Source organism: Schistocerca piceifrons, chromosome 3 (genome assembly GCF_021461385.2).
Source record: "Schistocerca piceifrons isolate TAMUIC-IGC-003096 chromosome 3, iqSchPice1.1, whole genome shotgun sequence".
In the NCBI taxonomy this organism is placed as follows: Eukaryota; Metazoa; Arthropoda; class Insecta; order Orthoptera; family Acrididae; genus Schistocerca; species Schistocerca piceifrons.
Genome location: NC_060140.1, coordinates 664575796 through 664588829, shown reverse-complemented (window position 1 = coordinate 664588829; position 13034 = coordinate 664575796).

Genomic DNA, 13034 nt, shown 5'->3' with positions numbered 1-13034 from the left:
TCTCGCGGTTCCAGACTGCAGCGCCAGAACCGCGCGGCCACTTCGGCCGGCCGAGAAGCTGTGATACTGCAGAAAGACTTGGCAGGTATGTAGGCACAGTACATTATTGTTGGCAGCGATGGTCACCAGAAGGTACAGTCGCAAGAAGACCGGGCTCTGGACGGCCACGTGGCGCTACCGAGGGGGAAGACCATTGTGTTAGGCGTGAGGCTCTGGCGCATCGTACAGCATATGCAGCAGCAATTTGAGGAGCAGATGGCACCACAGTGACAAAAAAGACATTTTACAAGTCGGTTGCTTCAACGACAGCTCCGAGCTAGACGACCTGTTCCGTGCATTCCACTGACTCCAAACCACCGCCATTTGCGAATTCAGTGGTGTCAAGCGGGAACTCATTGAAGGGCAGGATGGAAGTCTGTCGTGTTTCTTGATGAAGGCTGCTTTTGCATCGGTTCCAGAGATGACTGTGTTTTGATTAGAAAGGGGCCAATTGAGGACCTACAGCCAATCTGTCTGCGTGTTAGACATACTGAACCTACACCTGGGGTTATGGTCTGGGGTGCGATTTCGTATGACAGCAGGAGCACTCTTGTACTTATCGCACGCACTTGAACAGCGTCCCATGAAGTGTTTTCCAACAGGATAACGCTCTTCCACGATCTACTTCCAATCGAGCACATATTACGCATCATCTTGCGACAACTGCACCGTCATTCCAACAAGCATTAACCGTCCCTGTCTTGACCGATCAAGTGCAACATGCGTGGAACTCCGTCCCACACAATGACATCCGGCACGTATGTACCACAATGCATGCTCGTTTGCACGCTCGAATTCAACATTCTGGCGGTTACACCAGTTATTAATGTACAGGCATTGCACGTTTGCAATGGCTTATCTTGCGCTTATCTTAACACGTGATCTTCCAACGTTAATCACTTGCATATGTTACCTAGATAATGTATTCCTGCGATTTCGTCACTATACGTTTATTATTTTTGGTACTGCGAATTTTTCCGTCTGTACAGTGAATTTTTTTCATTTTCATATCTTTCGCGGTTTTTCTTTTTTAATAGAAGAGTGAGGAGAATTAGTTCTTAATACGATGTCATTCCCTCAAGTAATAATTTTCGATCAGAAGTGAGCTATTATTAAAAAATGGTGCCATCAGCTCCCTGGTTCATAAAACCTTCGGCAGCTAGCGGTGCCACTTGCGACGTCATGGTTCAGATGGCTCTGAGCACTATGGGACTTAACTGCTCAGGTCATCAGTCCCCTAGAACTTAGAACTACTTAAACCTAACTAACCTAAGGACATCACACACATCCATACCCGAGGCAGGATTCGAACCTGCGATCGTAGCGGTCGCGCGGTTCCAGACTGTAGCGCCTAGAACCGCTCGGCCACTCCGGCCGGTGCGACATCATGAGTGGCACCAATAGTGTCCCTCCACTAATAGGAGTCTTAGATATGCCTCTTTATTTATGTCATTATCTTGGTGCCCGCTACTTCGCTCGCATACATTATATGGTCTGGACAGCTTTTTGGTTTTCTTTAACGCAATTTTTATGTTGTTTACAAATTGTAACGCCTTCTAAACCTTCCATGCTAAGTAAGAACATAGGAGCATGGTCTTGTCCGAATGTATTTCTGACCAAAAAGCGATTCTGGTAGATGGGGTCCAAGGTTTTTGTTAACTATCCAATTTGTGCTCTGGTGGCTATATTTCTATAAAAACTGTCATCTCCTATCACTTTATATCCAACGGAGAAGTGAAATACGAATTTTCGTAGAGTTAGCTTTTATTGAAATAACGTAATATTTTCTTAAAAATTTTATCCCCTCCAACCCGCCTGGGCATTGATTTCTAAAAACCGTGAAACATGCATTTTTTAATTTCTAACAGAGAAGCCAAACACAAATTTTCATAGATTTAGCTTTGAAAAAACTTTTCATCCCCCGTTACACTCCTTAGGGATTGAATTCCAAAAACACTGAAACTCATGGTTTTTTTTAAATTTCTAACCGATAAGTCAGATACCACTTTTCATACCTCCATAGGGGTTCAATTTCCAAAAACGCTGAAACACTTATGTCTTTACTTCTGGCCGAGAAACCAGATACCAACTGTCGTAGTTCTAGCTTCAGAAATGCGTTAACAACGACTTGTTTCCAGAAAAACTTTTCATCCTCTTAGGGGTGGAATTTCACAAAAATCCCTTCTTAAACAACGCCAACTGTATAAGATTAACTCTTTCTCAAGATATCAAGTTTTTATCCTTAGCGCTGTGGGTTGGGCGCTGATGAGTCAGTCAGCGAGGATATTGCCTTTTATGTACACAGGTGTTTCCATAGCAGCGTGCAAAAATTTGACGGAACACAGAGGATGCTCCACTGAACAATTTGAGGTAGGGAACCTGGGGAGCGTAGAAGCCAGCTTAAGGAGATAATAGGAATAAAATCACATTACTGTGCACTGTTTTATTTACATTAGTTACAATTAACTGTAAATACTATGAACAAAAACGTACGCTTCCGCGGCCGGTGTCATAGTGATTAAAATTCTTCTGGGTATTATGCCGCGTCATTGCTAAAAACTAACAACAATAATTATACTAAAACCGACGTTTCGGCCGAATTGCAATGGCCTTCCTCGGGCCAGAATTAAAGAATAACGTCAGCTTTTCTATTAAAGCTTTGGTAATAAATACAGCCACTTATTATGAAAGCCCACCAGCAGCTAATAGAGTATAGTAAAACGGAGTAAGTATATTCATGTCGCAGTTCGATGTAGCAGTCAGATGGTGATCCAGTAACAGTAAAAAAGGTAGGGAACAGTTTTGGGTTATTGCAGATAACGACTGAGGGCCACACGACGACGACACATTCTATGTTTCGTCGAAATAATCCGAAAATCACTTTTAAAAAGCAGCAATTAAATTTGTATGCGAAGACTGAGAAAGAGAATAAATTTCAAAGGGAAGATTTCATTTGTTATTATTAAGCAAGAGATAGAAATCCTAAGGGAAGGTTACATAGGTTATTATAAAAGGGAAGGTTATCATTAACAAAAGAGATATAGAGGAGACGGGAAGGTTTCAACAGGCCTCAAAGCCTCTACGCAGGCGCGGTGTGTGCCGACAGACGGCTTATGGTGCCGGCTATTGGCTGCGAGCCGCGGCGGCGCGCGAACCCCACGCTGTGAGTTATTTAGGCGGGGCGAGGGCGAACAGCGAGACGCGCAGATGCCACGCCGAGGTCTTTGAGCGACCTCTCGGTCAACGGCGCTCGCCACAAAGACGGCCGCTAGTTTATTAACGAGAGGGCGCAGCGGCGGTGCATATGTGTGGCCACAATGGAGCGAGCACAATGCCTCCTCCGAGATCGCCGGCATGCACGAGGCGCGCTCCCGGGAGCGTGCATGTGCGACCCGTAGAGGTCCACCGTGTGTGTCGCGTCCGCAGCCGACAACGCAGACCGTGTCTGCAACTCTCCGGTCGTCATTCCAGCGTTTCGAACACGCACGCACATTGTGAGAGTCTTCACAATTTACAAGTCGGATACCGCCAGAAACTTGTAATTTCTTCTGGACGTACGACCCCACTCACAAGGACGGTGGGGTTTCGCAGTTTGACACTAATCCGTCGCGGACTAACAGATGTTGCGAGGATCGTTAGCTCAGATGGACATGGATCTTACTGCCAGCACGCGATAGAAATGTTTGTATGTTGTCGCGGTCTTCAATCCGATGACTGGTTTGATGCAGGTCGTTACAATGTGCAAGCTTCTTTATTTCTGTACAAATTGCTCCATTCTGCCCTGACCTGGCGCAGCAACAGTGGTACCACATATCATATATAAATTGATTAATAACGCATTTCGCGCTCTTAGCGCATCGTCTGATTAACGGCGCGCTATTCGTCCACGAGACTCAGAGGGCCATAGACACGGCTTCCCAGGTAGATGCCGTGTTTCTTGACTTCCGCAAGGCGTTCGATACACAGTCGTTTAACGAACAAAAATGGCTCTGAGCACTATGCGACTTAACTTCTGAGGTCATCAGTTGCCTAAAACTTAGAACTAATTAAACCTAATTAACCTAGGGACATCACACACCCTCATGCCCGAGGCAGGATTCGAACCTGCGACCATAGCGGTCGCTCGGTTCCAGACTGTAGCGTCTAGAACCACACGGCCACTCCGGCCGGCGTTTAATGAACAAAGTAAAAGCATATGGACTATCAGACCAATTGTGTGATTGGATTGAAGAGTTCCTAGATAACAGAACGCAGCATGTCATTCTCAATGGAGAGAAGTCTTCGAAGTAAGAGTGATTTCAGGTGTGCCGCAGGGGAGTGTCATAGGTCCGTTCCTATTCACAATATACATTACCGACCTTGTGGATGACATCGGAAGTTCACTGAGGCTTTTTGCGGATGATGTTGTGGTATATCGAGAGGTTGCAACAATGGAAAATTGTACTGAAATGCAGGAGGATCCGCAGCGAACTGACGCATGGTGCAGGGAATGGCAATTGAATCTCAATGTAGACAAATGTAATGTGCTGCAAATACATAGAAAGAAGGATCCCTTATAATTTAGCTACAATATAGCAGGTCAGCAACTGGAAGCAGTTAATTCCATAAATTATCTGGGAGTACGCATTAGGAGTGATTTAAAATGGAATGATCATATAAAGTTGATCGTTGGTAAAGCAGATGCCAGACTGAGATTCATTGGAAGAATCCTAAGAAAATGCGATCCGAAAACAAAGGAAGTAGGTTACAGTACGCTTGTTCGCCCACTGCTTGAATACTGCTCAGCAGTTTGGATCCGTACCAGATAGGGTTGATAGAAGAGATAGAGAAGATCCAACGAAGAGCAGCGCGCTTCGTTACAGGATCATTTAGTAATCGCGAAAGCGTTACGGAGATGATAGATAAACTCAAGTGGAAGACTCTGCAGGACAGACGCTCAGTAGCTCGGTAGGGGCTTTTGTTGAAGTTTCGAGAACATACCTTCACCGAGGAGTCAAGCAGTATATTGCTCCCTCCTACGTATATCTCGCGAAGAGACCATGAGGATAAAATTAGAGAGGTTAGAGCCCACACAGAGGCATACCGACAATCCTTCTTTCCACGAACAATACGAGACTGGAATAGAAAGGAGAACCGATAGAGGTACTCAGGGTAAACTCCGCCACACACCGTCAGGTGGATTGCGGAGTATGGATGTAGATGTAGATGTAGAAATGACAAGGTATATGTTTTCTTTATTTTCCGGCCTCTTTTTTCCGCATTTGCAGATATACAAGTTGTATAGATTAATTACAGTCTTTTGCCTAACTGTCTTGTTAAGACCAAACGCGTTTCGCTTTATTCTAAAGCATATTCAGTGATAAGGGGATTTTTTATTTATATTTTACTTCATTCTTGTTGTTCTTCCACTTGAATGAAATAAACAACAAAAAATCTGGGGATTTTTTATTTATTTTTTACTTCATTCATGTTGTTCTTCTACGTGAATGAAGTAAACAACAAAAAATCTGACCACTGAAGATGCTTTAGAATGAAGCGAAATGGATCTGGTCTTAGTAGACGGCAATTAACATATACGAATTGTGAGAAAGAATTATTAAATAAAAGTTTTGATTCATACATCTATCTAAACCATTAAGCACTAATTCCCTGCCACGTCGTGTTGTGGCACTTCTGCGTGCTCGCGAGGGCCGTTTAAGATATTAGGCAGGTGTACCTGTGTCCTTGGCTCTTCAGCGTATAAATAATGTACAGAACATCCTAAAGGAGGAACAAATTTTGTAAGACGAAGACGAAGCTACTTCGACAACATCAGAGTATAAATGAAATTTTTACACGCGATAAATTGGAAAATTAAAGGCAAAGATACTGGTAATGTGTTGTGTCGTCAGCAGTAAAGAGTTTTCATACTTTGTGAAACTTGATAATAATAATAACAAACTGCTCGAAAAAAAGAATTGCACCACTCTCATGGCTTGCATAATTTGCGGTTGTTTCAATAGGAAGCCTGTTTCTCAATACTCTTGTCTGTAGAAATTCGCCACCGGAGTGGGTGTACACGTAAACCTTCATTCTTAATGCAGTTGAGTAGAGATCGCCGTGTCTCCTATCGTACGCGAGGCACAACGCGGCTTGTGTGCAGTGCTGAGTTGGTCAACGCGCCTCGCAGATTCACTTTACGCTAAGAAGGGTTAACGACAAGGAAGTAGCTCGCAGGTTGAACTACATTGGAGAGTGAGGAAGGCTCGAGCAGTAACGTCTGGACCATCTCCTTGACACCATGCCTAGGAGGAGGCAAGAATATCACAACGCATGGGAGTGAAGCAAAACGTTACTCAAAACTAGCCAGTATCAGTTGCTTGTTTCACACACGTTGAAAGATGTTCACTGTGAACAGACTTTTTTTATTTTGTTTCTTTTGTTTTTAATCCGCGGTAAGTTTTTTCCCATATGGCTTATCGTTTCATTCGCTGTTCCTGTTGGATCTAGGATCACACACGTTCGCAGAAATGTGATGCAAAACTTCTGTGCAATTCTTGGTTGCCCCACATCTTCTACTTTATGGCGGAATACATCGGAAGTATTGAGCTGTCATTTCTTATATTAAGTTTAGGCCAGTGGATAATATGATAACGCTATCTAACTACGAAGTTTGTAGACGAAAATCATCAGCGAAGAATAATAGTAGCCTACTTTTACACAATGTAATAATAATGGGTATGAATTGACATTTAACATTTTCCACAGACGTATGAAGTTCTGACAGCACATGGCCGGACATTTATAGCTTGTAACCCAACTTGCAGTCAAGTTACGCGTAGTGGACACATTTGCCCCGTCCATTAGTCTTACTGTCTAAAAATCCGAATATTCCCAGACACATAGCTTTCATGTTTTTTCTACATTTACGTCTACATTTATACTCCGCAAGCCACCCAACGGTGTGTGGCGGAGGGCACTTAACGTGCCACTGTCATTACCTCCCTTTCCTCTTCCAGTCGCGTATGGCTCGCGGGAAGAACGACTGCGGGAAAGCCTCCGTGCGCGCTCGAATTTCTCTAATTTTACATTCGTGATCTCCTCGGGAGGTATGAGTAGGGGGAAGCAATATATTCGATACCTCATCCAGAAACGCACCCTCTCGAAACCTGGACAGCAAGCTACACCGCGATGCAGAGCGCCTCTCTTGCAGAGTCTGCCACTTGAGTTTGCTAAACACCTCCGTAACGCTATCACGCTTACCATACAACACTGTGACGAAACGCGCTGCTCTTCTTTGGATCTTCTCTATGTCCTCTGTTAACCCGACCTGGTACGGATCCCACACTGATGAGCAATACTCAAGTATAGGTCGAATGAGTGTTTTGTAAGCCACCTCCTTTGTTGATGTACTACATTTTCTAAGGACTCTCCCAATGAATCTCAACCTGGCACCCGCCTTACCAACAATTAATTTTATATGATCATTCCACTTCAAATCGTCCGTACGCATACTCCCAGATATTTTACAGAAGTAATTGCTACCAGTGTTTGTTCCGCTATCATGTAATCATACAATAAAGGATCCTTCTTTCTACATATTCGCAATACATTACATTTGTCTATGTTAAGGGTCAGTTGCCACTCCCTGCACCAAGTGCCTATCCGCTGCAGATCTTCCTGCATTTCGCTGCAATTTTCTAATGCTGCAACTTCTCTCTATACTACAGCATCATCCTCGAAAAGCCGCATGGAACTTCCGACACTATCTACTAGGTCATTTATATATATTGTGAAAAGCAATGGTCCCATAACACTCCCCTGTGGCACTCCAGAGGTTACTTTAACGTCTGTAGATGTCTCTCCATTGAGAACAACATGCTGTGTTCTGTTTGCTAAAATCTCTTCAATCCAGCTACACAGCTAGTCTGATATTCCGTAGGCTCTTACTTTGTTTATAAGGCGACAGTGCGGAACTGTATCGAGCGCCTTCCGGAAGTCGAGGAAAATGGCGTCTACCTGGGATCCTGTAGCTAATATTTTCTGGGTCTCATGAACAAATAAAGCGAGTTGGGTCTCACAGGATCGCTGTTTCTGGAATCAATGTTGATTCCTACAGAGTAGATTCTGGGTTTCCAGATATGACATGATACGCGAGCATAAAACATGTTCTAAAATTCTACAACAGATCGATGTCAGAGATATAGGCCTATAGGTTTGTGCATCTGCTTGACGACCCTTCTTGAAAACTGGAACTACTATTCATGTAGTGATGAGCTGCATTCCAACTTCCGAAAGATTGTGAAAAGAAAGTAAGTGAAGTATACTGCTCACTGTGGTTATTGAAAGAAATGTAGGCTATATTGATCGCAATGATAGTACACGAAAACTGTGTCTTTGCTGAAGGCAGAATGAACATTACTTCGACTAACTAGGTGCTGATTGCAAAGAGCAGCTCGGCTGAAAAGATATCATATTTTGTAAATAATAGCAAGGGATCGTGCAACCTATGACTAGAAAAGTATGTCAATGAACTCAAAACATAATTACGCCACCATGACGCACACTACATGCGTATTGAAACACGTGATACAAAGACACTACTTGCGAAATAACTAAAGAAAAGACAGTTTACAAGCATTCGAAGGAAGCTTATTAAAAGGGAATGTGATGAATTCAAATACCCTAACGCTCGGACGGTTTAACAGAAGCCAAATTCTCTAATGTGCTTCGAAAGTCAGCCATCTTACAAAACCATGACCGTAACTTCTCAGCACAGAATCACTCGCTAAATTTCTAAAAATACGGCGAATATCATCACGTCAAGCCTTTCAATACAAACCAGAAAATAGGGATACATTTATTGCACGGTGTATGCCAGCGAACAATGGACTTTAACTTCAGTTATCCTCAGATCTTCTATGGAGCATCTTAACACGCCTGCTGATACCAAGTCTCAACGCTTAATGAGACTCTATGTCCATTCAAATACAGTCTTCTCCAAGAAACACGCAACTTGCTCATTTCTCAGTGGTTGCCACGACCGCCTCGTCAAAGTACTTACTGCTACTGCAAACTAACTACTACTAGTTCAGTAACAACTGAAATAAGTTTTTTCGTCATGATAACATGTTTCAATTTACTCAATCAAAACATCCCCAATGGAAATATTTTCTAGCCCGCTTCTTCCTCACAATGGCGATACATACATACGAGGGCGAGTAATGCCTCCGACTTTTTTATGTGAAAACACTTAAGGTTTTTTAAATACAGTAAACGTTATTAAGAACCTAAATCTTTACTCTTCAAGTCTAGTTACCCTGACGACGAATACATTTCTCCCAACTGCAGACCAGTTTGTTGATACTGTCGCAGTAGAATGTTTGACATTGTTGACGAAGCCACATCTTCACGTCTGCTTGCACTGCTTCATCACAGTTAAAGCGAATTCCTCGAAGGAATTGTTTAAGTAATGGAAACAGATGAAAATTGGACGCGGCCAATTCGGGACAGTATGGAGGATGATCGATGATAGTGAACCCAAGGCGTCGAGTTGTTGCAGATATCGTAGTACTAGTGTGGTCTGGCATCGTCTTGCTGAAGGATAGGGTGCTCTACGTCGGATGCGAAACTCGATTACAGCACTCTGCTTCCCGCGCACCAACATAGTTACGTTACTCATGTTACAACCTGCAATTCGGAGCCCACTGGTGGCAGATGGCTGCACATATGTAGAGACGAAGACATTGATGAAATTTAGAAAAAGAGACTTGTGGAAAGACTGTGTATTGCTAGCTCCAAAGGTAATCTCACGCAAGGAGCATAAAGGGAAAACAATGGAGCTTAGTGTGGTCTCGTCCGCAGAACGAGGCCACATGCAAAAGTTGGTACCTCATGATGGCACCACAAGTAAAGACGGTCCCCGACAGCCGCAGCAACGAATCAGAGAAGTCGGCATGGATACGCCCCACAAGTGTTCCCTTACGCCGCCACAGATCGAAAGTTACTTATGCCCGTGTGCAGAGACGCTCACCCTAGTCTCTATGTAAACGCCCAGTCTCTATGTAATCAGCGACCACTTTTAACCATCGCTAACGACGATAGTATCATCATAGCACAGATCCGGCTGTGGGCGAACAGAAAAGTTATTCGGAACTTTATACAAACTTAAATAATATTGTAGCCTGTTGCGAAACTATGATCCTGCAATGAATAAAGCGCTAAATGTTAAAGTGTTACCGACATAACCAATATATGTCACCTGTGTGGAAAATAATTCTTTAAATATTATTTTTAAGTATTTGGTATGCTCAAATTTTAATAAATTACTATTAGTGTTTGTGTGTGTGTGTGTGTGTGTGTGTGTGTGTGTGTGTGTGTGTGTGTGTTGTAGTATTTGTTCAACGTCCTCCTGAAGTAATCTAGTTGCTGCAATACACCACAATTAGGGTTATCACAGGGATCAGTCAAAATGTTATGACCACTTACTTTAAAAGCGTATTGGCACATCTTTGGAACGTAATACAACACCGATCTTGCACGTCATGGACTCGACAATTCCTCGGTAAATTTCCAAAGGTATTTGGCAACAGATGTCTATGCACAATTGCGTAAATTACAGACTGGTGATCTATGAGTGCAGAGTTGAGGTCCTATATAGCGTCCCACATTGGTACCGTAGGGTTCAGATAAGGCGAAATTAGTGGCCAGGTCATCGTACTCCTCCAACCACTTTAGTAAGATTTTGGCCTTGCGACACGGATCGTTATCCCGCTGGAAGAAGCCATCACCTTTGGGGAAGGTATCAAGCATGAAGGAATACAGATGGTCAAGCAATACTGTACACACCGTTCAATATCTTTTATGATGCTTCAATTACCACCGCAGGCACCATGGAAGTCCTCGTGAGTGTCCCTTAGCATAACAGTGCCCCAATCGAAACACGTTTGTGACGCGCTGAATGTTCTGAACAGCTGTTCGCCTGGGTGACGGCGTATCCAGACATGACCATTAACCTGTTTAAACAAGAAACGTGATGTACTCGGTCAGACGACACGTTTCCATTAATTGACTGTCCATTCTTGACGATCCCGTGGCCACTGCAATTGTAATAGACAATGCCATTTTTTTGTTTTTGTTTTGTTTTTGTTTTTCACTATGGGACTTAACTTCTGAGGTCATCAGTTCCTTAGAACTTACAACTACTTAAACCTAACTAACCTAAGGACATCACACACATCCATGCCCGAGGCAGGATTCGAACCTGCGACCGTAGCGGTCACGCGGCTCCAGACTGTAGCGCCTAGAACCGCATGGCCACTCCGGCCGGCGACAATGCCATTAGGACAACGTGGGAACACACAGGGGTCATGTGCTGCGCAGCCCCCTGTTAATGTTCGCTGAACCTTGTGCTCCGAAACACTTAACGCCTGCACCACCATTGCACTTTGTGGTCATATTTGCCACAGATTGCCGTCTATTCTGCTTCACAGAACGGGCGAGCCTCCTACCTCCACGTTTAGTGGTATGGCGTGGTCGCCCGACATCTTATCGCCAACTCGTGGTTTCACCGTCATTCTTTCACTTTTCTGAAAACGAGGCGCTCGTCATAACAATCTACCCTTTGTCAAACTTGCTTCTGTCACGGGATTTCCCCATTGGCAACGAATATTGTTGCTAGAATGATTCATCAATCGTGCATGCTCCGCTGTATAGCTCCTTTAACAAGTCACATGCTGGCAACCTCACCAAACAACAGTCAATCTTGGAGTGGCAGTGGTTAAAATGTTTTGACACATCATTTATAAAAGGCAGATTTATAATATAATAATTAGTAATAAAATAAAAAACAGGAGTCTAAAAATAGATCTCTGGGAGATCTAGAGAGAGTGGCTAGCTCTTGCCACATGTTCTTGGAGGTCCTACCCAAACTAAAAACAAACGACTTACAATAGCTATAATTACTTTGTATTGACCTGAAAATGACGTAAATACTGATGTAATGTTGTTCAGTACATCGTCCAAAGTCATCAGTATATATCTGCACTTACAGCCCTTACACCCTCTATATAAAGATACAACAATCTGCTTACACGTCGGAAATGGGAGGTATAGTAATAAAAACGCATATAAATCACGGATTAAGGCAGGGTTGTAGGATGTCTCCTATTTTGTTACCAATTAATATAGATTATTTGATTAGAGAATGGATGTACAAAATTAACAGAGGTATTTGTATTGCACCAAACTTGATGCTGAAGACGATGCTACTCGTTGTTCATCAGATTTTTATAAACAAAACTGAAGACGAGCTGCAAAGATCAGTATACCTGTTACGGAAGTTGTGTGAAGAATACAGTTTTAAAACTTTCATAAATAAGACAAATCAATGGCGTTCAAAGGTAAATATACTGTTTGAACCAAGTTTGTAATCAGTGATACTATACTGGAATAAATTATTGGTCTTAATTAACAAAAAAAGCCTAAAAACCAAAAACTAAAACCAGGAAAGTAAGACGAATGTCAGCGACTGCTTTTCTCCATGGATGTGAAACATGGACGCTGACAAAAACTGATAAAAACAAGATACAGGATGCGGAAATGATATTCTTAAGAACAGTAGGATGTACCCTTTCAGATAGAACTGCAAATGAAAAAAAAGGGGAGAACCAGATAGGAATTCTTTGGAAGGAAAAATTGTAAAGAATAGAAATGATTGGAGACAGCATAATGATAGAATGTCGAAGAGAGGATACCAAGAAGAACGCTGTACTGCAGTTCTCACGGGAGCAGACATCCGGGAAGACCAAAGAAAAGATGGTCAAATATATTCTGAAGCCGAAACAGGCAACATTGTCTAATTCATGGAGTACAGAAGAAGAAGAACAAGAAGAATAATCTAATCATTTTTCATTCGCTCTATTAGTGAGTGGTACACTTAAGGGAATGAACAACAGCGGTAGAAAGTACCCTCCGCGATGCACTGTACAGTGGCTAGCGGAATATCCATGTACACT